The sequence below is a fragment of the Phodopus roborovskii genome, unplaced genomic scaffold (genome assembly GCF_943737965.1).
Source record: "Phodopus roborovskii unplaced genomic scaffold, PHOROB, whole genome shotgun sequence".
Taxonomy (NCBI): Eukaryota; Metazoa; Chordata; class Mammalia; order Rodentia; family Cricetidae; genus Phodopus; species Phodopus roborovskii.
Genome location: NW_026125572.1, coordinates 3519933 through 3546775, shown reverse-complemented (window position 1 = coordinate 3546775; position 26843 = coordinate 3519933).

Below are 26843 nucleotides of genomic sequence, written 5' to 3'. Positions count from 1 at the left end.
AAGGGTAAAAGGGAGGGAAGGAGAGAAGGAGTCAGGGAGGGAGGGAAAGAGGGAGGGAGGGAGAAGGAACTAGGATTGACATGTAAAATAATAAATTAAATTAAAAAAATGCTTTGACTCCAAAATTTAAGTTCAAGGACAAGTTACTGGGGAAAAGGATTTCTATTTTTGTTTCTACAGAAAATGAAAAGCAGTGGATTCCTTCCAGACTAATGTGATTTGATCAAGCCAGACCGACTGAAACAGAGTATCAGGTGATCATACATTCAAAACAGCTGGAAAAGCAGCCTTACAGACTACAGCCAGGATTTCTGAATCTTCTTCGAATCCCCCATGACAGCGCCCCTTACCAGCAGGAAGTATTTTGGAAAGAACAACGCCCAAATTCCCAAATATTGTCTATAAATGTTTGTTTTCATTCAAATGGATTTGGTTATATAAAATAAATAAATAAATAAATAAAAGGAAAAAAATCATAATAAGTTATCTTGAAATAACAGCTCATTTGTAGAATTTTAAAGGGTGTTCTTTTCAGAAGCAAATTACAGAACAGGTATATTTTCTTAAATACAGAGACATCTCTCCAGCAATTGCCCCCCCCCAACTCTTCAAGAAACCTCTTATGTAAATTGGATTTATTATACGCTTCCCTTGGGGATATAAAATGCATTAGTATTACTAATGTGGATCAGTACATAAGGGTCCCTCCTAATGACTCAGGTACCATGGGCTCTAGGAATGAACTCAACTGCATACCTCACCAGAGAGTCCACAAGTACCTGTGAAAAAAATATTCCCCTCACTCCTCTTTTAAACTTCTTCCAGATCCACCCCTTCCTACATGCTCCTTTCAACATCATGTCTTTTCTCTCACTTTCTTTCTTTCTTTCTTTCTGTGAAGAAATAAACTTCTCTTAAGAAATATAAGCTTGCACAATCTAGAGAGGGTACTAAGAATTCACGTCCAAAAATCCCAAGGAATCTTAAATAGGTAAAGCATCTTTTTTTTCTTATTTATTTATTTATTTATTTATTTATTTATTTATTTATTTTGGATTTAATAGTAAACATTATGGTCAGGCTGTTTATTAAGGAGGCAACCAGATATTAATGTTTTGCTATAGAAACGTTTGCAAATCAAACTTCACGTGATATAAAATGACCAAAAGCATCTTTTCTTAATAAATATTTTTGTTAATCCTTTAGGAATTTCTTACAATGCATTTTGATCATATTTTCCTTTCACTCCTCTTTTTCACTCCTTCCAGATCCACTCCTGCCTATACCACACTCTCAACTTCATGTCTTGTTTTCATTTTCCTTCTGTCTTTTTTAATTACTCAAGTTAGCTATGCCCATATACTTCTGGTTGCAGGTTAACCACTAGTGAATGTTCTATCTAATAGATGACATGGCTTTCAAGAAAACTGACTCTCTTTTTTGCTAAGAGATATAAGCAGTCAATAGATCATCAGCCAAGGTGGGGGTCAGTCACCCTCTCTCACTCAATATTGGAAATTTAATCTTGATCTCCTGCAGAACCTTGTTTCACTGCTGCTGTGAGTTCATGAACAGTGGTCCACCATGTTCAGAATGCACTGTTTTAGTTCTGTCTCCCTTGACTTCTTATAATCTTTATTCCCCCTAACCTGTAATGTTTCTAGGCCTTGGGAGTATGATATTTGTAAGTACTTTGGAATCAAATTCAAAGAAGTCAGACTAAGAAGTTTGAAAGCAGAAAGAGCAGATGAACTCATTACCTCCAATTATAATTAATATCTGCCTCCAGTGATTGATGAGATACTCAGTGTTTGGAACCCATGGATAGAAGGAGAGAAGTGACTTCTGAAATTTGTCTTCTGACTTCCACATGTATATGCTGTGTCATGCACATGCCTAAGCCCTCTCACAGTATGCATCATACATATCTTCATCCCCCTTTCTCTCTATTTTACACATGTACACAAATAAAATAATTAAAAATAGTACTCCCACTAGAATTATCCAGCACTACACAAGCCACTGATAGACTGTCCAAATAGAACAAAAGAACTGGAGTAAGAGCACATTTGCTCTCTTTGTGAGCTGAGACATCTCTCTTTTCTACACCCAGAAATCAGGGTTTGGTTTTTAAAACTTCAGATGTCAGAATTAGGTTAGTGGCCACTCTTTTCCTCACTCCTAGGTTTTGAACTTGAACATTAATTTGAATCATGTTATAGCATTTTTCTATCTCTAGTTTGCAGATGACAGGCATTGAGACATATTGCCTCCAGAATCACATGAAACAATTACCTTAATATTTTATTTCGTGTTTGTCTGAACCTATCTTAGAACTAAGAATTCACCTTGTCTTATGTTCACATTTTGCTGTGCATTAGTGACACTATCTTTCTAGATAGCCTGTTGTCTGTAGGGCTCTTTGTAATTTGCTTTAACGTGAAACAAGTTGCTTCTCCTGTGTTATCGGTTATTAACAATGGCATTTGGATATACTTGAACATCTCCAGTTACTGATTTTGTTATGAACTAAACATGATATATATTTTTTGCATTGATATAGTTAACAGAATGTCATGTTTATTAGTAAAAGAACACAGAGAAAACACACCCAAGTAGTTGTGCCTCATATTAGTGCATAATGAAAACTCTCTGGGAACTATTTTTTTAAATTGGAATAAATGATACACAGAGACAACATACTGTGCACCAAAGAGTAGAAAGAGAGTAAGTAAATTACAACTAAAGTAAAAGGAATTTATCATGTGGTTTTTACATGTGTCTGGTTTGGATCAATATATTGGTTATCACCAATTGGCCATCTGGGATTGCTGAATAAGGTTAAACCAGGGCCAGTGCAAGTGTTCTACAACTGGCACCATCCAGGAAAGCTAGATAGAGATACTACATTTTGATAGTATGGAGAACTGGCCCTGTCACTTGACCTGAGAGGAACCACTTCATCTTGAAGGCTTTATTCTTAACATCTCAACTTCAACCACATTTATTTTTTATATTTATTTTATATATTAACATCATCAAAATAACTTAGTTTGAAGAAGAAAATTATGCTCATGAAACAGATCAGTACCTCAATGCTTTAGGATGACTATATATTTGAAAATAGGATTTTCAGCTAATTTTTTTTTTCTAAAAACCAAACTCTTTAAAACTTTAGAAATGAGATGGTATTTCAAGACAACTACTTACATTTTCAATTCCAAAAAGAAGAAAACTTTTTCTGAGTGTAATTATGGCACAACAACTAAAAGCCAAATAATTGAAGATATAAAAAATGATGTATTATAAAAGTAGAGGAGGCCATTGACTTTCAAGTATTTTTAGTAATGAAACACATTTATGGCTTAAATATTTTCTTCTAAAGCCATTCAGTGATGCAGTGGCCGTGCTAGTCTTTCTTTTGTAGGTACTGAATGGAAGGGCTGAAATCAATAAAGCAGAAGCTGGGAAACTAGACAAACATTTATTCAAACTAAACTAAAGGTAGGGAAAAAACATGCAAATTAATAAAATCAGGAAAGAGTTGGGGAACATAACAATGGACACTTAGGAAATCCAGAGAATATTCAGGTCATACTTTGAAAAACTGTACTCCACAAAATAAAAAATTTAAATGGAATGGTAAATATTCTGGATAATCAATCACCAAACTAGAATAGATAAGCAATTTAAATAGTGCTATAATCTCTAATGAAATAGAAGCAGTCATCATACTCTACCAACCAAAAAAAAAAAAAAAAAAAAAAAAGGCAGACCAGATGGTTTTAGTGCAGAATTCTACCAGAAATTAAAGATCAGCTAATACCAATATTCCTCAAAGTGTTCTATTCAATACAACCAGAAAGGTCATTGGAAAACACTTTTTATGAGGCTACAGTTAACTTGGTACCCAAGTCACACAAACATACAAATATGAAAAAGAATATTCCTCCTGAATATTGATGCAAAAATACTCAATAAAATACTCAATAAAATACTGGCAAATCAAATCCAGGAACACATCAGAGAAATCATCCACCATTACAAGTTAGCTTCATCCTGGGATGCAGGGATGGTTCAGCATAGGAATATTCATCAAAGTAATTCACCATAGAAACAAAGTGAAAAAGAAAAAACACATGATCACCTCACTAGATACTGAAACACCTTTGACAAAATCTAGCACCCCTTCATGATAAAGGTCTTGGAGAAATCATTAGGCATGTTATAATGCCAAAACATTATAAAAGCAATATACAGCAAACCAATAACCAATATCCAACTAAATGAAGAGAAACTCAATGTGATTCATCTAAAATGAGTTATGAGACAAAGCTGCCCACTCTCTCCATATCTCTTCAATATTGTACTTGAACTTCTATTTAGGGCAATAAGAAAACAAAAGGTAATCACAGGGATACAAATTGGAAAGGAAGAAGTCAAATTTTCACTATTTGCAGGTGATTTGATAGTTTACATAAGGGACCTAAAAAACTCTACCAGGGAACAGCGACTGCTGATAAACATCTTCAGAAAAAAGGCAGGATACAAGATTAGCTCAAAAGAAATCAGTAGTCCTATGCTATACAGACGATCAATAAGCTGAGGAAGATATCAGGAAACATCAACTTTTACAAAATTCCTAAACAACATAAAATATCTTGGGGTAATGCTAAACAAACAAGGGAAAAACATAAATAATAAGGATTTTGAGACTTGAAAGAAAGAAGTTAAAGAAAATTGCAGGAATTGGAAAGATCTCCCATGGTCATGGATAGATAGAATCAACATAGTAAAAATGGCAATCTTGCCAAAAGCTATCTACAGACTCAATCCCAGCACAATTCTTCACAGACCTTAAAAGAACAATACTCAACATTATATGAAAAAAAAAAAAAGACCCAGAATAACCAAAACAACCTTGTACAATAAAGCAACTTCCGGAGGCATTACCATCCCTAACTTGAAGCACTATTACAGAGCTATAGATCTGAAAACAGCTTGGTATTGGCACAAAAATAGACAGGTAAAAAAAAGGGAATTGAATTGAAAGCCCTGATATTAAACCACACACCCATGAATACCTACTTTTTTTTTTAAAAGAAGCTGAAATTATACAATAGGACAAAGAAATCATCTTCAAGAAATTGTGCTGGTGTAGAAGACTGCAGATGCATTTCCATGTACATGCATGATGTACATCCATGTCCATGCAGATGCATCTATTTCCATGTACAATACTTAAGTTCAAATAAGTCAAAGACCTCAACATAAATTCTGCCATACTGAACTTGTTAGAGGAGAAAGTGGGGGGTTTCCTTGAACAAATTCTTATAGGAGAATGCTTCCTGAATATAAGATCAGTAGCACAGACACTCAGATCAACAATTAATAAATGGGACCTCTTGAAGCTGAAAAGTTCTGTAAGACAAAGGAGACAGTCAACAAGACAAAAATATCAGCCCACAGAATGGGAAAAAATATTCCCACATCAAACAGAGGGCTGATTTGCAAAATATACAAAGAACTCAAGAAGCTAGTTACCAAAACACGAAATAATCAAATGAAAAAGTTGCATACAGACCTAAATAGAGCATTCTCAATTGAGGAATCTAAAATGACTGAAAGACACTTAAGAAAGTACTCAACATCTTTAGCCATCATGGAAATGCAAATCAAAACATCACTCTGTGATACCATCTTACTTCCCCCTAAAGTAAACTAAAAAAAAAAAAAAAAAAAAAAAAAAAAAAAACAAAAAAAACGCCCCCACCCGAACTCCCTGGGTAGGCCCCCGATCCCACTGCTCTGTGTGCTGTTCCCATCTAGAGCACCCTTGGAGCTCTCATACACCCCCACACATCCCCACCGTGAGCCTGCCCATCCTACCCTGTGCCCTACCCTGCCCACTGTCCTGGCATACTGCTTGAGCACCGGGACAGTGGTGGAGCCAACAGTCAACCCTAATTCAGAGACTTCTCTGAGAAAATATGAACAAAGGATACCTGCCTATCCATGCAGGACCGCCCATAATTTCCAACTGCTTGGTCTCTGACCCCACCTCCAGTCCCATGCTGGAGGTCCGGGCCCCTCCCAGAGATCCCGCTATCTCTGCAGGTCCACTCTGAGTTCTGCCTGCAAGATTCCTGACCCCCAAAGTAGGGCCTCTGCTAAAGAAAGAGGCCTCAGCTGGAGAGTGCCAGTTTCCATTGAGATCTGGCTATCCTGCAGCAACTTCCCAAGTTTCAGCTCAGCCTTTGTCCTCTTCCGCCAGCTATTGGCTAGAGCCATTGGCTAGAGGTATCTTCTACTGGATTCTCAGACCTCAACCCATCCCTGGGTCCATGTCTGTGGAGAGACCTCCTATAGAGCTTGCAACAACCAGAGCTACAGATACTGAATCTATGACCCACATAAGCCAACCAGGGAAGTACCATAGAGAGAGGGGGAGACCTCACCACCACCTACAGGAAGAAGCTATGGTAATACAGCAATACAAGAAAACACGTAACAGAAAGAACAGCATGACACCACCAGAATCTAGGGAATCTACACCAACTAGAATGGAACACAACAACAAAGCAGAGGAAGCAGAAGAGAACGACTTAAAAATTACCATCATAAAAATGATAGAGGCCCTCAAAGAATATGTGAGAAATTCTCTTAAAGAAATTGAGGAAAAAAAAAAAAACAAAAAAGTAGAAGAAATGAACAAATTCCTTAAGGAAAGTAAAAGAAAGCCAAGAAAAAACAATTAAGCAGGTGAAGGAAATGGTTCAACACTTGAAAACTGAAATTGAGAAAATAAAGGCAACACAAACCGAAGGAATGCTGGAAATAGAAAAACTGGGCAAAAAATTGGGAACTACAGATGCAACCATAACCAACAGAATTCAAGAGATTGAAGAGATAATCTCAGGCGCAGAAGATAAACTAGAAGAAATAGATTCATCAACCAAAGAAAATCATGAATCCAATAAATCCTTAACACAAAACATCTAGGAAATGTGGGACACCATGAAAAGGCCAAACCTAAGAATAATAGGCATAGAGGAAGGTGAGGAAACCCAGCTCAAAGGTGCCAAAAACATATTCAACAAAATCATCGAGGAATACTTTCCAAATTTGAAGAAGGACATGCCCATGAAAATACAAGAAGCATACCGAACCCCAAATAGGCTGGACCAAAGAAAAATGACCCCTCAACATATAATAATCAAAACACATAGCATACAGAATAATGAAAGAATATTAAGACCAGTGAAGGAAAAAGGACAGGTAACATATAAAGGCAAACCTATCAAAATTAAACCTGACTTCTCCATGGAAACCCCCAAGGCCAGAAGTTCCTGGATAGATGTTCTACAAGTATTAAGAGAACACAGTTGCCAGCCTAGGCTACTATATCCAGCAAAACTCTCAATTGCTATAGATGGAGAAAACAAGATATTTAGTGACAAACCAGATTTTCCCAATACATATCTACAAATCCAGCCCTACAGAAAGTATTGGAAGGAAAACTCCAACCCAAGAAAGGTAACTATGCCCACAAAAATGTAGGCAACAGATAACCTAACTACACCAGAAACCAAGGGTAAAGCAGAACAAATATATTAACAATACCACTGCCAACAACAAACCTAAAACAAACAAGCATCAAAAAGCAATGGTCCTTATTCACCCTCAACATTAATGGTCTTAACTCTCCTATAAAAAGACACAGGCTAACAGAATGGATATGAAGACAGAATCCATAATTCTGCTGCATACAAGAAACACATCTAAGCTTCAAATATAGACAGTACCTCAGGGTAAAGGGTTGGGAAAAGATTTTCCAATCAAATGGAAACAAGAAGCAAGCAGGTGTGGCTATCCTAATATCTAACAATTTAGACTTCAAACCAAAATTAATCAAAAGAGATGAAGAAGGTTATTTAATATTCATCACAGGAGAAATCCATCAACACAAATCTCAGTTCTGAACATCTATGCCCCTAATACAAAGGCACCCAAATTCGTAAAAGAAATGCTACTAAAACTCAAAGCTCACATAAAACCTGACACTTATAGTGGGTGACTTCAACACACCACTCTCAACACTAGACAGGACCACAAATCAGAAACTCAACAAAGAAACAAAAAAACTAACAGAAGTTATGTCTCAACTGGGTTAACAGAAATCTATAGAACATTCCATTCAAACACAAGAGAATATACCTTCTTCTCTGCTCCACAGGGAACCTTCTCTAAAATCGATCACATACTAGGTGGCATAACAAACCTCAACAGATTTAAGAAATTAGGAATTGTCCCCTGTATCTTATCAGACCACCGTGCTTTAAAATTGGAATTCAACAACAACACAAATAGCAGAAAACCTGCAAACTCTTGGAAACTTAACAATGTGCAATTGGACCACACCTGAGTCAAAGAAGTAATAAAGAAAGAAATTAAGGCCTTTCTAATATTCAATGACAAGGAAGATGCAACATACCCAACTTATGGGACTCCTTGAAAGCAGTTCTATGAGGGAAGTTCATTGCACTAAGTGTCCATATGAAGAAAACAGAGGATAGTCACATAAGAGAATTAACAGCGCAACTGAAAGCTTAGAACAGAGAGAAGCAAATTCACCCTGTAGGTGTAGATGCCAGGAAATAATCAAGTTGAGGGCTAAAATCAACAAAATAGAAACCAGGAATACAATACAAAAACCAATGCAAAGAAGAGTTGTTTTTTGTTTGTTTGTTTGTTTGTTTTGAGAAAATCAACAAGATAGACATACCTTTATCCAAATTAACGAAATGAAGAGAGAGAGGACATGCAATTAACAAAATCCGAAATGAAAATGGGAACATAACAGCAGACACAGAGGAAATCCAAATAATTTTCAGGTCATATTTTGAAAACTTGTATTCCACAAAAATTAAAAAATTCAAAGGAAATGGACCAAGTTCTGGATAACTATCACTTACCAAAACTAAATCAAGAATAGACAAACAACTTAAATAGACCTATAACCCACAATGAAAGAGAAGCAGTCATCGAAAGCCTTCCAACCAAAAAAAATCCAGGTACAGATGGATTCAGTGCAGAATTCTACCAGACACTCAAGGAAGAACTAATGCCACTACTCCTCAAACTGTTCCACAAGATAGAAACAGAAGGTTGATTGCCAAACTCTTTTTATGAGGCTACAATAACCTTGGTACCCAAACCTCACAAAGACACAACTAAGAAAGAAAACTACAGACCAATATCCCTGATGTACATCGATATAAAAATACTCAATATAATACTGGCAAACCGAATTCAAGAATACATTAGAGAAACCATCCACGATGACCAAGTAGGCTTCATCCCTGGAATGCAGGGATGGTTACCATATGAAAATCTATCAATGTGATCCGTCATATAAACAAACAGAAAAAGAAAAACCATATGATTATCTCCCTAGATGGAGAAAAAGCCTTCGACAAAATTCAATACCCTTTCAAGATGAAGGTCTTGGAGAGGTAAGGGATAACAGGAACATACCTCAACATAATAAGAGCAATATACAGCAAACCAACTGCCAACATCAAACTGAACGGAGAGAAACTTAAGCTTATTCCTCTAAAATCAGGAACAAGTCAAGGCGGCCCTCTCCCTCCTTATCTCTTCAATATCGTACTAGAAGTTCTAGCTAATACTAAAAGACAACAAAAGGAGATCCAGGGGATCCAAATTGGAAAGGAAGAAGTCAAATTGTCTCTATTTGCAGATGTTACCATAGTTTACATAAGAGACCCAATAAACTCTACCAGGAAACTCCTACAGCTGATAAACACCTTCAGCAAACTAGCAGGATACAAGATAAATTAAAAAAAAAAATCAGTAGCACTACATTTTTCAGATGACAAAGAGACAGAGAAAGAAATCAGAGAAACAATACCCTTTACAATAGACACAAGCAACATAAAGTATATTGGTGTAACGCTTCCCAAACAAGTGAAAGACCCTTATAGCAAGAATTTTGTGTCTTCAAAGAAAGAAATTAAAGAAGATACCAGAAAATGGAAAGATCTCCCATGCTCTTGGATAGGTAGGATAAACATAGGAAAAATGGCAATCTTACCAAAAGCAATCTACAGATTCAATGCAATCCCCATTAAAATTCCACCACAATTCTTCACCGACCTTGAAAGGATAATAATCAACTTTATATGGAAAAACAAAAGACCCCAGATAGCCAAAACAACCCTATACAATAAAAGAACTTCAGGAGGCATCACCATTCCTGACTTTAAGCTCTACTACAGAGCTATAGTTCTGAAAACAGACTGGTATTGGCATAAAAATAGACAGGTAGACCAATGGAATCGAATTGAAAATCCTGATATTAACCCACACACATATGAACACCTGATTTTCAACAAAACAGCTAAAATTATACAATGGGGCAAGGACAGCATCTTCAACAAATGGTGCTGGCACAATTGGATGAGGGTGTGTAGAAGACTGCAGATAGACCCATGTCTGTCGCCATGCACAAAAGTCAAGTCCAAATGGATCAAAGACCTCAACATCAATCCAGCCACATTGAACCTCTTAGAAGAGAAAGGAGGAGGTACCCTTGAACAAATTGGTATAGGAGACCGCTTCTTGAACATAACTCCAGGGGCACAGACACTGAAAGAAACAATTAATAAATGGGACCTCTTCAAACTTAGAAGCTTCTGTAAGGCAAAGGACACAGTGGACATGACCAAAGGGCAGCCCACAGACAGGGAAAATATTTTCACTAATCCTGTATCTGACAAAGGGCTGATCTCCAAAATATACAAAGAACTCAGGAAACTAGTCAACAAAACACCAAATAACCCTATTAAAAATGGGGTACAGAACTGAAGAAGGAATTCTCAATAGAGAAAATAAAAAATGCTGAAAGACACTTAATAAAGTGCTCAACATCCTTAGTTATCAGGGAAATGCAAATCAAAGCAACTTTGAGATACCATCTTACTCCTGACAGAATGGCTAAAATTAGAAACATCAATGAGGCTCATGGTGGAGATGATGTGGAGAAAGGGGAATACTCCTCCACTGCTGGTGGGAGTGCAAATTCATACAGCCATTTTGGAGATTAGTATGGTGGTTCCTAAGCAAAATTTGAAATAGTTTATCACAGGACCCGGCAATACCCCTCTTAGGCATACACCCAAATGATCCACATCCCTGCAACAAAGACATCTGTTCAACTATACTCATAGCAGCAGTATTTGTAATAGCAAGAAGCTGGAAACAACCTAGATGCCCCTCATTTGAAGAATGGTTAATGAAGATGTGGCACATCTACACAATGGAATGCTACTCTGCAGAAAAAATAATGGTATCTTGAAATTCGCAGGCAAGTGGATAGCACTTGAAGAAACCATCCTGAATGAGGTAACCCAGTAACATAAAGAGGAACATATAATGTACTCACTCATATATGAATTTTACACTTAGATCAAAGGATCACCAGCCTATAATTCACACCACCTGAGTAACTAGGATACAAGGTATATTCTATTAGATTCATATAAAATCCCTCACATAACCAGGAAGGGACAAGTTTCCCAGAGCACAGGGGAAGTGGGGGAGGCAGCGAATGGAGAGAGAAGTAGGAGAAAACTACATGGAGGAAAGGAAAACACATGTGACCAGGAATAATGAGTCAGGGTAGGACTAGAACACAGGAGAGAGGGAGGGAGAGAGAGAGAGGAGCACACACAGAGAGAGAGACACACAGAGAGAGAGAGAACATAAAAGAGGGAGCCAATGTTGGTTTGAAGATAAAATTGAACACAAAGAACGATCTAGAGAACTACAAGACTGCTGCCAACTAACAATTTAAGCTACCGAGGAAAGGCTACTGGGGAGAGTGAGATCAACAACTAACTTATCCTTGGAGCCTTCATCTAATGCCTGTTGTAAACAGGAGCAAACACTCATACATAAACACTCAGTTGAAGTAGAACCAAGATGCAGATGGAGATGACAAGACCAGGCAGCAGAAACACATAGAGACAGCTTACCTGAACAAGGAGGAGCTAATGGCCCCCAGACTGATTGCTGGGAATCCAGCATGGGACTGACTCAGGCCCCCCTGATTATGGGTCTCAGCCAGAAGGACTGAGGAGACTAAGAGACCTCAGACAGTGGAGCCAGGATATATCCCTGGTGCACAAAAGGACTTTGCGAACACATCCCCCATGGAGGGATAACTGCCTTAACCAATTGACAGGAGAGAAGCCCTAGTCCCTACTTCACCTGACCTGTCAGATCTACATGATCCCAACTGGATGGCCTTCCCCTACATATGGAATTGGGGTGTGCGGATGGGAGAGGAGGGTGGTTCGGGTGCATGTGAGAGGGCAGAGAATAAAAGGGAAAGAGGGAAGGAAGGAGGGAGGGAGGGAGGGAGAGGGAACTGGGATCGACATGTAAAATAATAAATTAAATAAAAATAAATGCTTTGACTCCAAAATTTAAGTTCAATTTCAAGTTACTGGGGAAAAGGATTTCTATTTTTGTTTCCACAGAAAATGAAAAGCAGTGGATTCTTTCCAGACTAATGTGGTTTGATCAAGCCAGACCACCTGAAACAGAGTACCAGGTGATCCTACATTCAAAACAGCTGGACAAAGCAGCCGTACAGACTACAGTCAGGATTTCTGAATCTTCTTCGAATCCCCCATGACAGCGTCCCTCACCAGCAGGAAGTAGTTTGGAAAGAACAACGCCCAAATTCCCAAATATTGTCTATAAATGTTTGTTTTCATTTAAAAGTTACCCAGGTTTGCCAAAAATATTTGCTTTCTTCTCTGGTGCTGATCCAAGCCAGGAATAGTCTTGTATCTTTATTTCAATTATGAAATATATATTTTTTGGGACACATACATAGTGGTCAGAGCACAGTGATACAGAAATGCAAAGAGATGAAAAGTGGTCAAATGACACTCCACTGGGAATGTCTAAATATCAAAATGCAAATTGTTGTTTCTTCTGTTTGCCTGATCATGGGGAGCTAAAGTTGTTACTTGGCAATACCCTCATATTGGAGAACCATTGAGTTTTACGATAAAGGAAATTTGAATTTCAATTCTACTCTATTAATTAGTAGCAAAATTATCTTAAGAGGTGACTGAAATCTTCTGAATCTTTTTCCTCAACTTTATATGATTACTATATTGGTTAAATGAGATGATGTATTTCTGTTACCCAGAGAAAAATATGATATCCATAAGTAATAGTGTTTTTTTATCTCCCTCATGAAGATATAGGCATTATGTTCTCTTGATTTACAGTGCCAAAATTCTGATATCCAAGAAGTATATTTCATAAATGTCTTTCTCCTTAGGCTAAGTTACAAAAAAGCACAGATGGTTCCCAAGTTATCAATGTTCAATTAAAAAATTTTCAACTTTATGGACGTGTGAAAGCAATGATTCCAATTTGCAATTTTAATCCTTTCATATGATAGCAATACATGGTAGGGTGCTTGATTATGACACTGGGTGCTACTAGCAAGATTTAACTCTCAGCCCCTCACACAGTCACAAGAGTATGGTTTACTGTATTGCTAATTATAATAAGCAACTTACATATAGTAGGAGTTATTTCAGGATGTGTTGGTGTCTCTGCCAGTAAAGTACTTGCTTCAGAAACATGAATAATATAATCTGATCCCTTAGAAATCATGTTTAAAATACTGGTGTATCAGCATGTGTCTATAAATCACAAGATTAGGGAGGGGAATACAGGACAACTTCCAGAGTTTGCTCTCTAACCATTTGAGTTACCTTTAGTTTCAGTAAGAGACAGTGTGAAAAATACATCAAATGTCAACTTCTTGCCTTTACAAATTCCATACATATGCCCATTTTCACACACACACACAAACACACACACACACACACACATTCCCATTGTTGATATATTTATTTTAGTGTGGACTTACTGGAATGTAATCTCACTGGAAATGAGGGTTATTTTATAAAAGGAAATGACTTTTCTGACTTGCCATCACATCATCACTTTTAATTTCTTTTAATAGTAGATTACTTTTTTTCTAACTATTCCCATTCAATTTTTATGTTCAAGTTATTTATGATGTCAGTAGACCTGGTCATTATGTACTCATCATTCACATGAGGAAGAAGGTATTGTTATATAGGTATTAAAATCTTTACTCCAACCTGACAATTTTGAGTAGAGTCATTTGGTCATGACAGATATTGGTAGATACAAATGTAGTTTCTCTTTGCCTACAGGCTATCTACAAGTTCTTGCCAGCTTGGTAGTATTTTTCCCCACGTCTCCTTAGACAATGTGATAGGACCTATTGAGGTATAGCATATATTAGACTGCAGACAATAGAGTTTCCTTATTGTCTTAGCTGATGCTTAACCAGAGATTCGAAGTAGAATACACTTTCTAGTCCCTCAGCTTCACAGAAATTTTCATATGTAGGGAGTTTGACAGGTGTTTATTTTTCCTATGTTGGACAACAGTGATATGAGCATATATATTCTAGCAAAATGTTTTGCTATATATCCTCTTTTAACAATCTCTTTATATTTTCTGTAAGACTCTCATATTGTTACCTTTGAACTGTATGTAATCTCCCAAGTGACTAAACTGCCTGTCTTATTAGTTAATCTGTTAGCATTCTGCCTTCTGTCTTCATACAGATTCTAAGTATTCTTCAATGACTCCCCTTCATCAACACAAGTATTCCTGCCCTGTATGTCAGTATATCATCTCATTTTTCATGAAACTTTTTCATTTATTAGATCCATAATTTAGATTTCAGTGCTACTTGTTAGAGTTTTCTCCTTTTTTCAACCTTTCTTACAGATATAAATATTCTCCCAAAGGATAATTTCATCTGTTTTCTTATGTATTTCAGACCATTTTTTCTTTCTTTTTTTTTTTACTTCTTTAATATGACCTCATATATAGATGCATCCCTAATCTTTATCTAGATTTTAATCCTCTCCATTAAAAATAATTATCTTTGTTTTATTCCTCCATCTCCCTTTCCTCCACTTTCTCTATCTGTTTTATGATAGTTTTATACAGTGATAGTCCAGATCCCAATGGTTCATGAAATTTCATGAGGTATTTTGATATGAAATGTCCTTCTGTATGCTGCAAATAGGCAGGCATTGCTTTTATTGGTTGATGAATAAAGCTGTTTTGGCCAAGGCCAGAGAAAATATAACTAGGCATGAAATCCAGGCAAAGATACAGAGAAAATGAAGGTGGAGAGAGGGAGATGCCATGTAGTTGATGAAGGAGTAACATGCCAGAGCATTTCTTGCAAGTCACAGCCTGGCGGCAATAAACAGATTAAGAGAAATGGGTTAATTTATAAGAGAGAGCTAACCAGTGATATCTTTGAGCCAATGACCAAATAATTATATTTAATAATTAGTCCTCAGAGAGTTATTTCATAAGCAGGAATGAGAACTGACAGGAAGGTCAAAACCAACCCAAGTACAGTTCACAGGGGATTGAGCAACATACTCATGAGTATGATGCTTCTCTTTAACTCAACATCTTATCTACTTTGCTCAGAAAATGAAATGCCAAAAACATGGGAACTGGAGTACCTGCCTGCTGGATCCTTGACCCCATTCACAGGACCTCTGCTAGGTCTTCTGCTGGAGTTCTGGGCCCATCTCAGAGATCTGCCTATCCCCACGGGACCATGCAGAGAACCTGCATACTGGATATTTGACACCAATCGCTGGGCCTTTGACCTCACTGGGAACCTGCCTGAGGAGAGACCTCCTAGAGAGCTTGGACCATCCAGAGACACAGACATTGAACTTCTGACCCACCTAAGCCCACCTGGGAAGTACCATAGTCAGAGAGATAGACCCCACCTACACCTATAGGAAGAAGCAATGGAAAGAAGGCAATACAAGAAAACACCTAACAATAGAAAGACAAGCATGACACCACCAGAATCTAGGGACTCTCCAGCAATTATACCAGAACACATCAAAGCAGATGAAGCAGAAGAGAACAACTTAAAAAAAATCTTCATTAAAAGTGTTAGAACCCTCAAAGACGATGTGAGAAAATCCCTTAAAGAAATGGAACGAAAAACAAACAAAAAATTGGAACAAATAAGTAAATCTTTTAAAGAAAATATGGAAAACCAAGGGAAAAAAAACTAAATAGGTGAAGGTCTTGAAACAGTTCAAGACTTGGAAACTGAAATAGAGACAATAAAGAAAACACAAACTGAAGGAATGCTGGAAATAGAAAAACTGGGCAATGATCAGGAACTACAGTCACAAGCATAACCAACAGAATACAAGAAATGGAAGAGATCATCTCAGGCACTGAAGATAAACTAGAGGAAATAGATTCATTGAACAATGAAATCGTAAATCCAACAAATGCTTAACACAAAACGTCCAGGCAATGTGGGATACTGAGAAAGGCCAAACATAAGAATAATGGACATAGAGGAAGGTGAAGAAGCCCAGCTCAAAGGTACAGAAAACATATTCAACAAAATCATTGAAGAAAACTTTCCCAATCTGATGAAGGACACACCCATGAAAGTACAGGAAGCATACCAAACACCAAGTAGAGTGGACCAAATTAAAAAAAAAAAAAAAAGACCCCTTCAAAACATAATAATCAAAACACCTAACATACGGAATAAAAAAAGAATATTATGAGCAGCAAAGGAAAAGAGAGGTAACATATAAAGGCAGACCTATCAAAATTACTCCTGACTTCTCCATGGAAACTCTCAAGGCCAGAAGGTCCTGAATTGATGTTCTATAAGTACTAAGATTCCATGGATGCCATCCCAGGCAAGTATATCCAGCAAAACTCTCAGTCACTATGGACATAGAAAACAAGATATTTCAGGACAAAGCCAGATTTTCACAATATGTATGTACAAATGCAGCCCTACAGAAAGTTCTGGAAGGAAAATTCCAATCCAAGAAAGTTAACAATGCTCACAAGACACAGGAAATAGTTAATCCCACTTCACTAGAACCCAAGGCAAAAGCAGGGCAATTATATTCACAATAATAGTGCCAACAACAAATCTAAAACAAACAAGCATTAACAGTCTATGGTCTCTACTTTTTCTCAACACTAATGGTCTTAAATTGTCTATAAAGAGACATAGGCTGACAGACTGGATATGGAGAAATAATCCATCCTTCTGCTGCATACAAGAAACACATGTAAGATTCAAAGATAGGCATTACCTCAGGATTAATTGTTGGGAAATGACCTTCCAAACAAATGGACCCAAGAAGAAAGCAGGTGTGGCCATTCTAATATCAAACAAATTAGACTTCAAACTAAGGTCAATCAAAAGAGATTAAAAAAAAATGGTCACTTTCTATTCAGCACATTAGAAATCCATCAGGGCAAAATCTCATATCTGATAATCTATGCCCCAAATACACAGGCACCCACATTCCTAAAAGAAATGCTACAAAACTCAAAGCTCACATAAAAGCTCTCACACCTATAGTGGGAGACATCAATACCCCACTCTCACCACTACACAGGACCATCAGTCTGAATGTTAATAAAGAAATGAAAAAACAACAGAAATTTTGTCTCAACTGGGTTTTACAGACATGTATAAACATTCTATCCAAACACAAGAGAATATATAACTTCTTCTCTGCTCCACTTGGAACCTTCTCTAATATCAATCACATACTAGGCAACATAACAAACCTCAACAAATACAAAAAAATTGTAATAGTACCCTGTATCTTATCGCACTACTATGCTTTAGCGTTGGAATTCAACAACTACACAAATCACAGAAACCCTACAAACTCATGGAAACTGAACATTTTGCAATTGCACTATACATGGGTCAAAGAAGAAATAAAGAAAGAAATTAAGGACTTTCTAAACGAGAATGAGGACACAACATACTGGAACTTATCGGAGAAAACAAAGAATAATCACATTAAAGAATTAACAACCCAACTGAAAGCCTTAGAACAAAAAAAAAAAAAAAAAGCAAACTCACCCTGGAGGAGTAGTCACCAGGAAATAACCAGTTTGAGGACTGAAATCAATAAAGTAGAAACCAGGAAAAGAATAAAAAAAAAATAATGCAACAGTGAGTTGCTTTTGCGAGAAAATCAACAAGACAGACAAATCTTTATCCAAACTAACAAAAAAGCAGAGAGAGAACATGCAAATTAACAAAATCAGAAATGAATGGAGACATAACAATGGAGAGAGAGAAAATCCAGGCAATTTTCAGGTCATACTTTGAAATCCTATACTCCACAAAATTTGAAAATTCAAATAAAATGAACACATTTCTGGATAATTATAACTTACCAAAATTAAATAAAGAACTAACCCTTACCACAATTAAATTAAGAACAGACAAACAACTTAAATAGACCTATAATTCCTCATGAAATAGAAGCAGTCATCAAAAGCCTTCCAACCAAAAAAAAGCTCAGAGCCAGATGACTTCAGTTCAGAATTCTACCAGAAATTCAAAGAAGAGCTAATACCAATACTCCTCAAATTGTCCCACACAATAGAAACAGAAGGTTCATTACCAATCTTTTTATGAGGCCACAATCACATTAGACAGAAGCTAAGAAAGAAAACTACAGACCAATATCCCTCATGGACATTGATTCAAAAATACTCAATAAAATACTGGCAAACTGAATCCAAGAATACATCAGAGAAATCATCCGCCATGACCAAGTAGGCTTTACCCGTTGGTTGCAGTGATGGTTTAACATACAAAAATCTATGAACGTGATCCACCATATAAACAAACTGAAAAAGAAAAACCACATGATCATCTCCCTAGATGGTGAAAGAGCCTTTGACATAATTCAACACCATTTCATGATAAAGGTCTTGGAGAGGTCAGGGATAACAGGTACATACCTAAACATAATATAAGCAATATACAGTAAACCAACAGGCAACATAAAAGTGAATGGAGAGAAGGTTAAAGTGATTCTTCTAAAATCAGGAACAAGACAAGGCTGCCCTCTCTCTCCATATCTCTTCAATATTGTACTTGAAGTTCTAGATAAAGCAATAAGACAACAAAATGAGATCAAGGCAATGCAAATTGGAAAGGAAGAAGTCAAACTTTCTCTATTTGTAGATGATATAGTAGTTTACATAAGCAACCCCCCCCAAAAAAAAAAACACTTACAGGGAACTCCTATAGCTGTTAAACACCTTCAGCAAAATATCAGGATACAAGATAAACTCATAAAAGTCAGTAGCCCTACTTTATTCAGAAGACAAAGGGGCTGAGAAAGAAAACAGAGAAACATTACCCTTTACAACAGCCACAAACAACATCAGGTATCTTGGGGTAATGCTTAACATACAAGTGAAAGACCTATATAATAATAACTTTGTGTCTTCTCTTTGTGTCGTTAAGGAAAGAAATTAAAGATGATATTATAAAATGGAAAGATCTCCTATCCTCTTGGATAGGTAGGATAAACATAGTAAAAATGGCAATCTTGCCAAGGAATCTACAGATTCAATGCAATCCCCATCAAAATCCCAGCACAATTCTTCACTGACCTTGAAAGGATAATAATCAATTTTATATGGAAAAACAAAAAAGCCAGGATAGCCCAAACAACCCCGTACAATAAAGGAACGTCAGGAGACATCACCATCCTCATCTTTAAGCACTACTACAGAGCTATAATCCTGAAAACAGACTGGTATTGGCACAAAAACAGAAAAGCAGACCAATGGAATCAAATAAAAAATCCTGATATTAAACCACACACCTATGAATACCTGATTTTTGACAAAACAGCTAAAAGTATATTATCTGTGGAGGAAAGAATCTTCAACAAATGGTGCTGGCACAACTGGATGTTGGTGCATAGAAGACTGCAGATAGACCCATGTCTATTGCCATGCACAAACTCAAGTCCAAATGGATCAAGGACCTCAACATAAACCTAGCCAAACTGATCCTCTTATAAGAGAAAGTGGGAGGCACCTTTGAACTAATTGGTGCAGGAGACAGCTTCCTGAACATAACTCCAGTAGCACAGACACTGAGATTGACAATTAATAAATGGGACTTCCTCAAACTGAGAAGTTTCTTTAAGGCAAAGGATAAAGATGACAAGACCAAATGGCAGCCCACACATTGGGAAAAAAAGATCTTCACCAATCATACATCTGACAAGGGCTGATCTCCAAAATATACAAAGAACTCAAGGAAGTAGTCAACAAAACACCAAGTAATCCTTTTGAAAATGGGGTATAGAACTGGGTAGAGAACTCTGAATAGAGGAAATGAAAAAGGCTGAAAGACACTTAAGAAAGTGCTCAACATCCTTAACTTTGAGGGAAATTCAAATCAAAACAAATTTGATATATCTTCTTAATCCAGCCACAATGGACAAAATTAGAAACACCAATGACAACTTATGCTGGAGAGGATGTGGAGAAAGGGAAACACTCCTCCAGTGCTGGGGGGGAGTGCAAATGTGTACAGCCATTTTGGAGATCAGTATGGCTCTTCCTTAGGAAAATGGGAATCAGTGTATCTCAGGACCTGGCAATCCCCCTCTTAGGCATATACCCAAATGATCCATATCCATGCAATAAAGTCATGTGGTCAACTATGTCACTAGGGGCATTATTTGTCATAGCAAGAATGCGAAACTACCTAGATGCCCCTTAACTGAAGGATGGATAAAGAAGATGTGGCTCATTTACACAATGGAATACTACTCTGAGAAAAAAAGAAAAAAACAAAAACAAAAATAAAACAAAACAAAACACTGGAATCTTGAAATTTCCAGGGAAGTGGATGGGACTTGAAGAAACCTTCCTGAATGAGGTAACCCAGTCTCAAAAAGAGGAACATGGTATGTATTCGCTCATATATGGATTTTAGACATAAAGCAAAGATCACCAGCCTATATTTCACACCACCAAGAGAAATTAGGACACAAGGAGGATTCTAAGAGGTTCATATAAGGTCTTTCACAGAAGGGGAAAGGGACTAGATCTCCAGAGCACATGGGGAGTGGGGGAGCAGTGAGTGGAGAAGGAAGTAGGAGAAAGGGAAAGGAAGGAGAGGAAAGCACTTGGGGCTAGGAAGATTGGGTCGGTGAATAATAGACAAGAGAAGAGAAAAGAGAGAGAGAGAGAGAGAGAGAGAGAGAGAGAGATCATAAAAGGTTGAGACATTATAGGTTTGAAGAGAAAACTGAACCTTGAGAAATGTCCAGATACCTACAAGGGTGACCCCAACTAACAATTTGAGTAACAGTTGAAAGGCTACCATAAATGCCATTCCATGATAGTGAGATCGACGACTAACTTATCCATCATCATAGAGCCCTCATTTAGTAGTTGATGGAAACAGAAGCAACACCCACAACTAAACACTGAGTAAAACTGGAATCTAGATGCAGAGAGGGAGGACAAGACCAGGCTGCAGAAACACACAGACACCTGACCTGAACAAAGAGGAGCTAATGGGACCCCAGACTTATATCTGGGAATCCAATATGGGACTGACTCAGAGCCCCTGAACATGGGTCTCATCTAGAAGGCCTGAACAGTCTAAGGGACCTTGAACAGTGGAACCAGAATATATTCCTGGTTCACAAAAGGACTTTGGGGGCATATTCCCCATGGAGTGATACTGCCTAAAGAAAGGAGGGAAGGCCTAGGCCTTACTCCAAATGTCTTGACAGATTTAGATGACCTTTCCTGGAGGGCTTCACTCTACATGTGGAGTGGCCAGAATGGGAGGTAGTTTGGTCGGGGGGGGCATGTGAAATTGGGAGAGAGAGAAGGAGGGAGGTAGGCAGGGAGGGAGGGAGGGAAGGAGGGAGGGAGGGAGAGGGGACTGGGATCGATATGTAAAACAAAAAAGTAAGTTAATATAAAAAAATGGTATACATTTTTCCTCAAGTTAGAATCATGACATGGGAGCTCATGAAAATCAAAATCCTCTACCCAGACTAATAGAAATATTCAAGATTCCCAGGTGTCTCTAATCTTCAGATCACATTTTTGGAGATAGAATAGGCTCATGTTTATTAATAATAGATAACTATGTGGAATTTATAGGAGATTCCTCTCCTTGGAAGAAATGCTTTCACTCTTTGGTAAAAATAATGCCTCTCTCTTTTGAGTTATACTGGAAAATGGTTCATAAATAAGAAAAGTTCCTTTTCTTCTTGGCCTTGTATTAATTTCTCCCCTAGATGTCTTTTCATACTTGCACTGCTTAAAGCCTTTCTGCCATTTCTATCTATTGTTTCATTTTTTAGAGCTAGCTAGTTATGGGTGACCTCTATATTAATGATTATAATGGATGATCTCTTGGGTAAATATAGAAAATATGCCATGTACAGGCCATGCTGAAGCCTAAGGTTTCTCCTGTTTTTTCTTCAGACATGATTCAGTTAGTTTTCATACCATTGGTACTTGCTCTTTTATGAAAGTAAGCAGGGAGACATTTTTCCTATAGGAATAGCTTAAAAGGCTGAGGAGTTTATGAACTTCCTCTACCCTGTGTAAGTAGCAAGAGCGCACAATGAGAAGACAGCACAAGCTAAAGTGCCTTCACTCTTTTTCTTGTGCCTGGGGTTTGGTTCAAATAACTTAGTGTGTGGACCTATTTGATTGCATTGTAACTGGGAGCTTTCCCCTCCACTTGAATCAAAGATTGTACTCAACATAAACCATTCCATCCAAATTGAAGGAGAAGTATCTTCTTTGTATTTACCCCGCACAAAATAAGAAACCCAGCAGTGGGAGCACAATATTAAAAGATTTTACCAAGAGATGGACCTTCTAACATAGGCAATGCTGGGGCAGCACCTCAGAAGAACTTTAGAGCTTATGTGATAGGGACAATCTATGGCCCTACCACCCTGAATGCTCATGGTCTTATAAGCTAAATAGCATTGAGCTTGGTTACTACTTGGATAGGAGAAATCCGCTATCTGTGTTGGTCTTTATATTGTGATCACGAGGACATGAAAGAAATATGACAATTTAAAACCATAGTACTCTGAAAAGCTAATGCCATTATTTCATCATTTCACTGGAGAAAACAGACCATTTAAGATAACTCTAGGTCATCATGATTTGTGTTAAAGGCAAGAACACAGATATTCATGCATTTTAGAGGAAAGTGTTCCACCCCATCAGAAGTCAGGCCAGAATCTTCATCTTCAGAGACAAGACCAGCATTTTCAATCCTAGAGACTAGGATAACTCCCTGAAAACCAATCAGAGTACTCCTATACCAGCAGAAGACAGCCAGCATCTGAACCCCCAAAAAACCACTGTCCAGATCATAGACCATGCTCTTACACAGTGAAAACTTCAGCCCTAAACTTAGGCAGTAAATCCCTGGACTAGATGGAACAGAACACCATCCAGGTCATCAGAAGTTCAGCCCCCAACATGGGTAGAGACCCTGTACTTCACCACAGATCTTGGGCATCTAGAAGAGAAGAAGCAGAAACTAAATGAAAAAAGCACCCATTCTATCACGGTTAAATAAGGATCAGGATAAACAAATAGGCCGAATAGATGTTTATTCAGGGAGAAATAAATTACAACCTAGACAGATGAACACCAGGAAATTCCACCCAATGCTCTCCTGTCCGAGACACGCCAGCAAGAGAGCTTTTCCAGGCTCTCTCTCCGATCTCCTTCCACAGGTCACTTCCACCCATGGCTCCACCAATGGGCATGGTCAGTGCCACAGAAGGACTATCTCACTACAATTCCCCTTTTAATCTAAAGAAAAATTTAGGCTTAATACAAAACTATATACAAAACAGTGAATAACAAGTGTGCTCTAAGAAAAGGAAAATCGAGAACAAAATGACCTACATATCTAGTCCTAGGATGAAGGCATAATGGAGTTGACAATAGAGTTGCCCTAAGTTGGAAAATGTAAGTCTAGTACCTAGTATATCTAACTAGGAAGAGAGAATAATAGAGATTAAATAGAGAATTTAATCTTCAACGTCATCAAGACCTGAGAAGGAAAATAACGATAATAGAGTAGACAGGAAGTGCGGATGGACAACTTCCAAAAGGTGCAGCAAGGACAGAAACAGCAAGCCACCTGGACAGTCACCCTAGGTCTCACAGCAACATTGGTACACCCAGTTTTGGCTAAGGCCAGGAGAACTTGACAGACCATAAGAACAGCAGGGAGGTAGAATGGCTGTCTTACCCTGACTTGGCAAGGTCAAGCAGTCTTCTATATTTGTTTCCTGCAAGCACATAGGACTGCATGTCCAAATCAGTGGTCAAGGTGGGGGCAATTCCTTGCCCAACAGGCCATTAGCTGAGGCGAGAATGAACTCCAGCAGGAGCAACAACAGTGTCCAACATATTTTCGGGAAACTGCACAGTGCTGTCAGGAGCAACAGTGTCTCATGTCAATAGAGTACTAATATTAAAACATTTAAATGCCATATTCTGCATGTCTATGAAGAGATTGAAGATTAAGCATCTATATCTGACTAATCTCATAGGTACAGGAAACATGAGTGAAGATAATCTGTAATACTCAGGAACTTAGCTAAAAAACTGATTGAAACTTCCCTGAGTAAAGCAGGAACAAATACTTAAACAATATAACTATATACATATACATACATATAAATCCATAAAATAGAGTTAGAGTAGAAATGTCAAGACAAGAGGTAGAACTACAAAGGGCAGCATGATAAATATCCCAAATTGTATCAATATACAAATGTCTTCAATACAAGAAAAGTATACATATATAGAATATGGTAAAAATAATGTGCATAAAACATCATAAGTGGAAAGATTTCACACAATATAGAAAAATATAAACTTAATTTTACATAGCTTACCACATATAAGAATATATAACAATGTAAGCTGTAAAATACTATCTCATTCTTACCCAAATTCACAAGAAAATAAGCTAATCTACCTATATCCCATCTAAACCATACCTTTCCCAACCATTCCCTATTCCTGTCTAAAAGATAAACCCAAGTGTAAGCATCACCTTCCATACCCAACCCTAAATAACTAAAACCAACACAAAGATGATCCCAAAATTCCAAGGGTAGGGGAAGGGGGCATCGTTATCTTAAGGTTACTTCCTGCTGAAATGGGACAATGATTGCTCCAATGGATCCTGTAGGAAGAAAAATTTTTAGCAACTAAATTTCTCAATACAACTGGCTGTGACATATGTAGCTAGTCACTGTGTGGCAGAAAATGCTTGACTGTAGTTCTATTTGAAACTCTGGCCAGGGTGTAACAAAAAGGTGCACCATTACAGCTAGCTAGTCATGAGTTGTCTCTTGCAAAACAGTCTCAAACCGATTTTAGGGTGATGTTTGTAGTTCAGATGCATCAGGTTGAGTCAAGTGGAAACGATGATGTGGGGCCCCATCTTCTTTCTGGACAGTTCAAAGACTGCTGTTAGGAATCGTTATTATTCCTTGTGGAAAAGTTACACATCAATATTAAAGTAAAAATTTTCAACTTTTAAGGTATGCATTAAGGAAAGACAACAATAAGCATTAAAAGTATGTGAGAAAATTAGGATTTCAGAGAGAAAATTGCATAAGAATTGAGTCCCCAGATTTTGTTTTCTTCTGCCTTACACCAATTGGCTTCTTGATTTAAGGCAGAAACCATGAATTTAATCTTAAAAACATGCTTGAATTTAGAGAAGGAAAGCAAAATCCATCTCCAAAGCCAGCATTGGTTTACATGAATTGGGACTTCAGGAATACTAGATGGTAGAGAGAAATAGATTTCTGCCTAGAAATAGTTTACTACAATTAAATATTTTTTTTTTACCATATATCAGATTCTGCTTCATTAAGTGATTGTTTCTGAAGAGCTGTCTTCTCTTCTGTAGGTACCTACATGTTCAGTGTCTTTTGGCTGTTTGATGATAGGTTTTTTTCTGTTTTCCTGTAAGAACAAGAACAGAACACTTCCCCTACCTTTAAAAGGCCTCCGCACACCTCATGGGACCTAATATGTTGGATGACTTGTTATTTTTCTTTATTTTTTTTATAAAGGATGACATTTTATTGGGGGCTCATTGAGCATTCAGATTATCAATTAGTCAATAAATTACATGGCAGGAATCTTTAAGCTTGTGGGCATGGTGCTGCAGCAGTAACTGTTAGATGACATCTGATCCACAAGTTGCAAGCAAAGTAGAGCCTGGATTGGGTTTTTGAAAACTCAAAGTCTACACTCCATAACATATCTCCTTCACGTAGACCACAGCTCTTAATATTTTCAAACAATTCCAGTGGTTATTTTTCTTTATTAAGATGTTTCTTTTGTTCAACTTGGATGTTGATTAACTTAGATGGTATCCATATTTTTTTCTCCTGTAGATACAAATGCAAAACCCCTACCCCAACGTAACACATATCCTGCTTTCCATTCTGAGGTCAGTACATCCTTGAAGTACACTGGCTGATTTAGTTCAGAAGTTTTTTCTATTGTCCAGTGTCTTTCTGTAGCTGTTTTTCCTTTTTCATCAGCATTAAGAAAGTTTAATGTTAATAAAGCATTATGTAATCTGTGTTTGGGTGTCTTGGTTCCTCCTGCCTGATTATGGAGCATGTCTTTTAAAGTATGATTGGATCTCTCAACCACTGCTTGTCCTGTAGTATTGTGTGGTATACCAATTATGGGCTTTATGTTATAATACTCAAAAAACTGTTTCAATTTGCTGGAGACATATGCTGGAGCATTGTCAGTTTTTATTTGTGCAGGTATGCCCATAA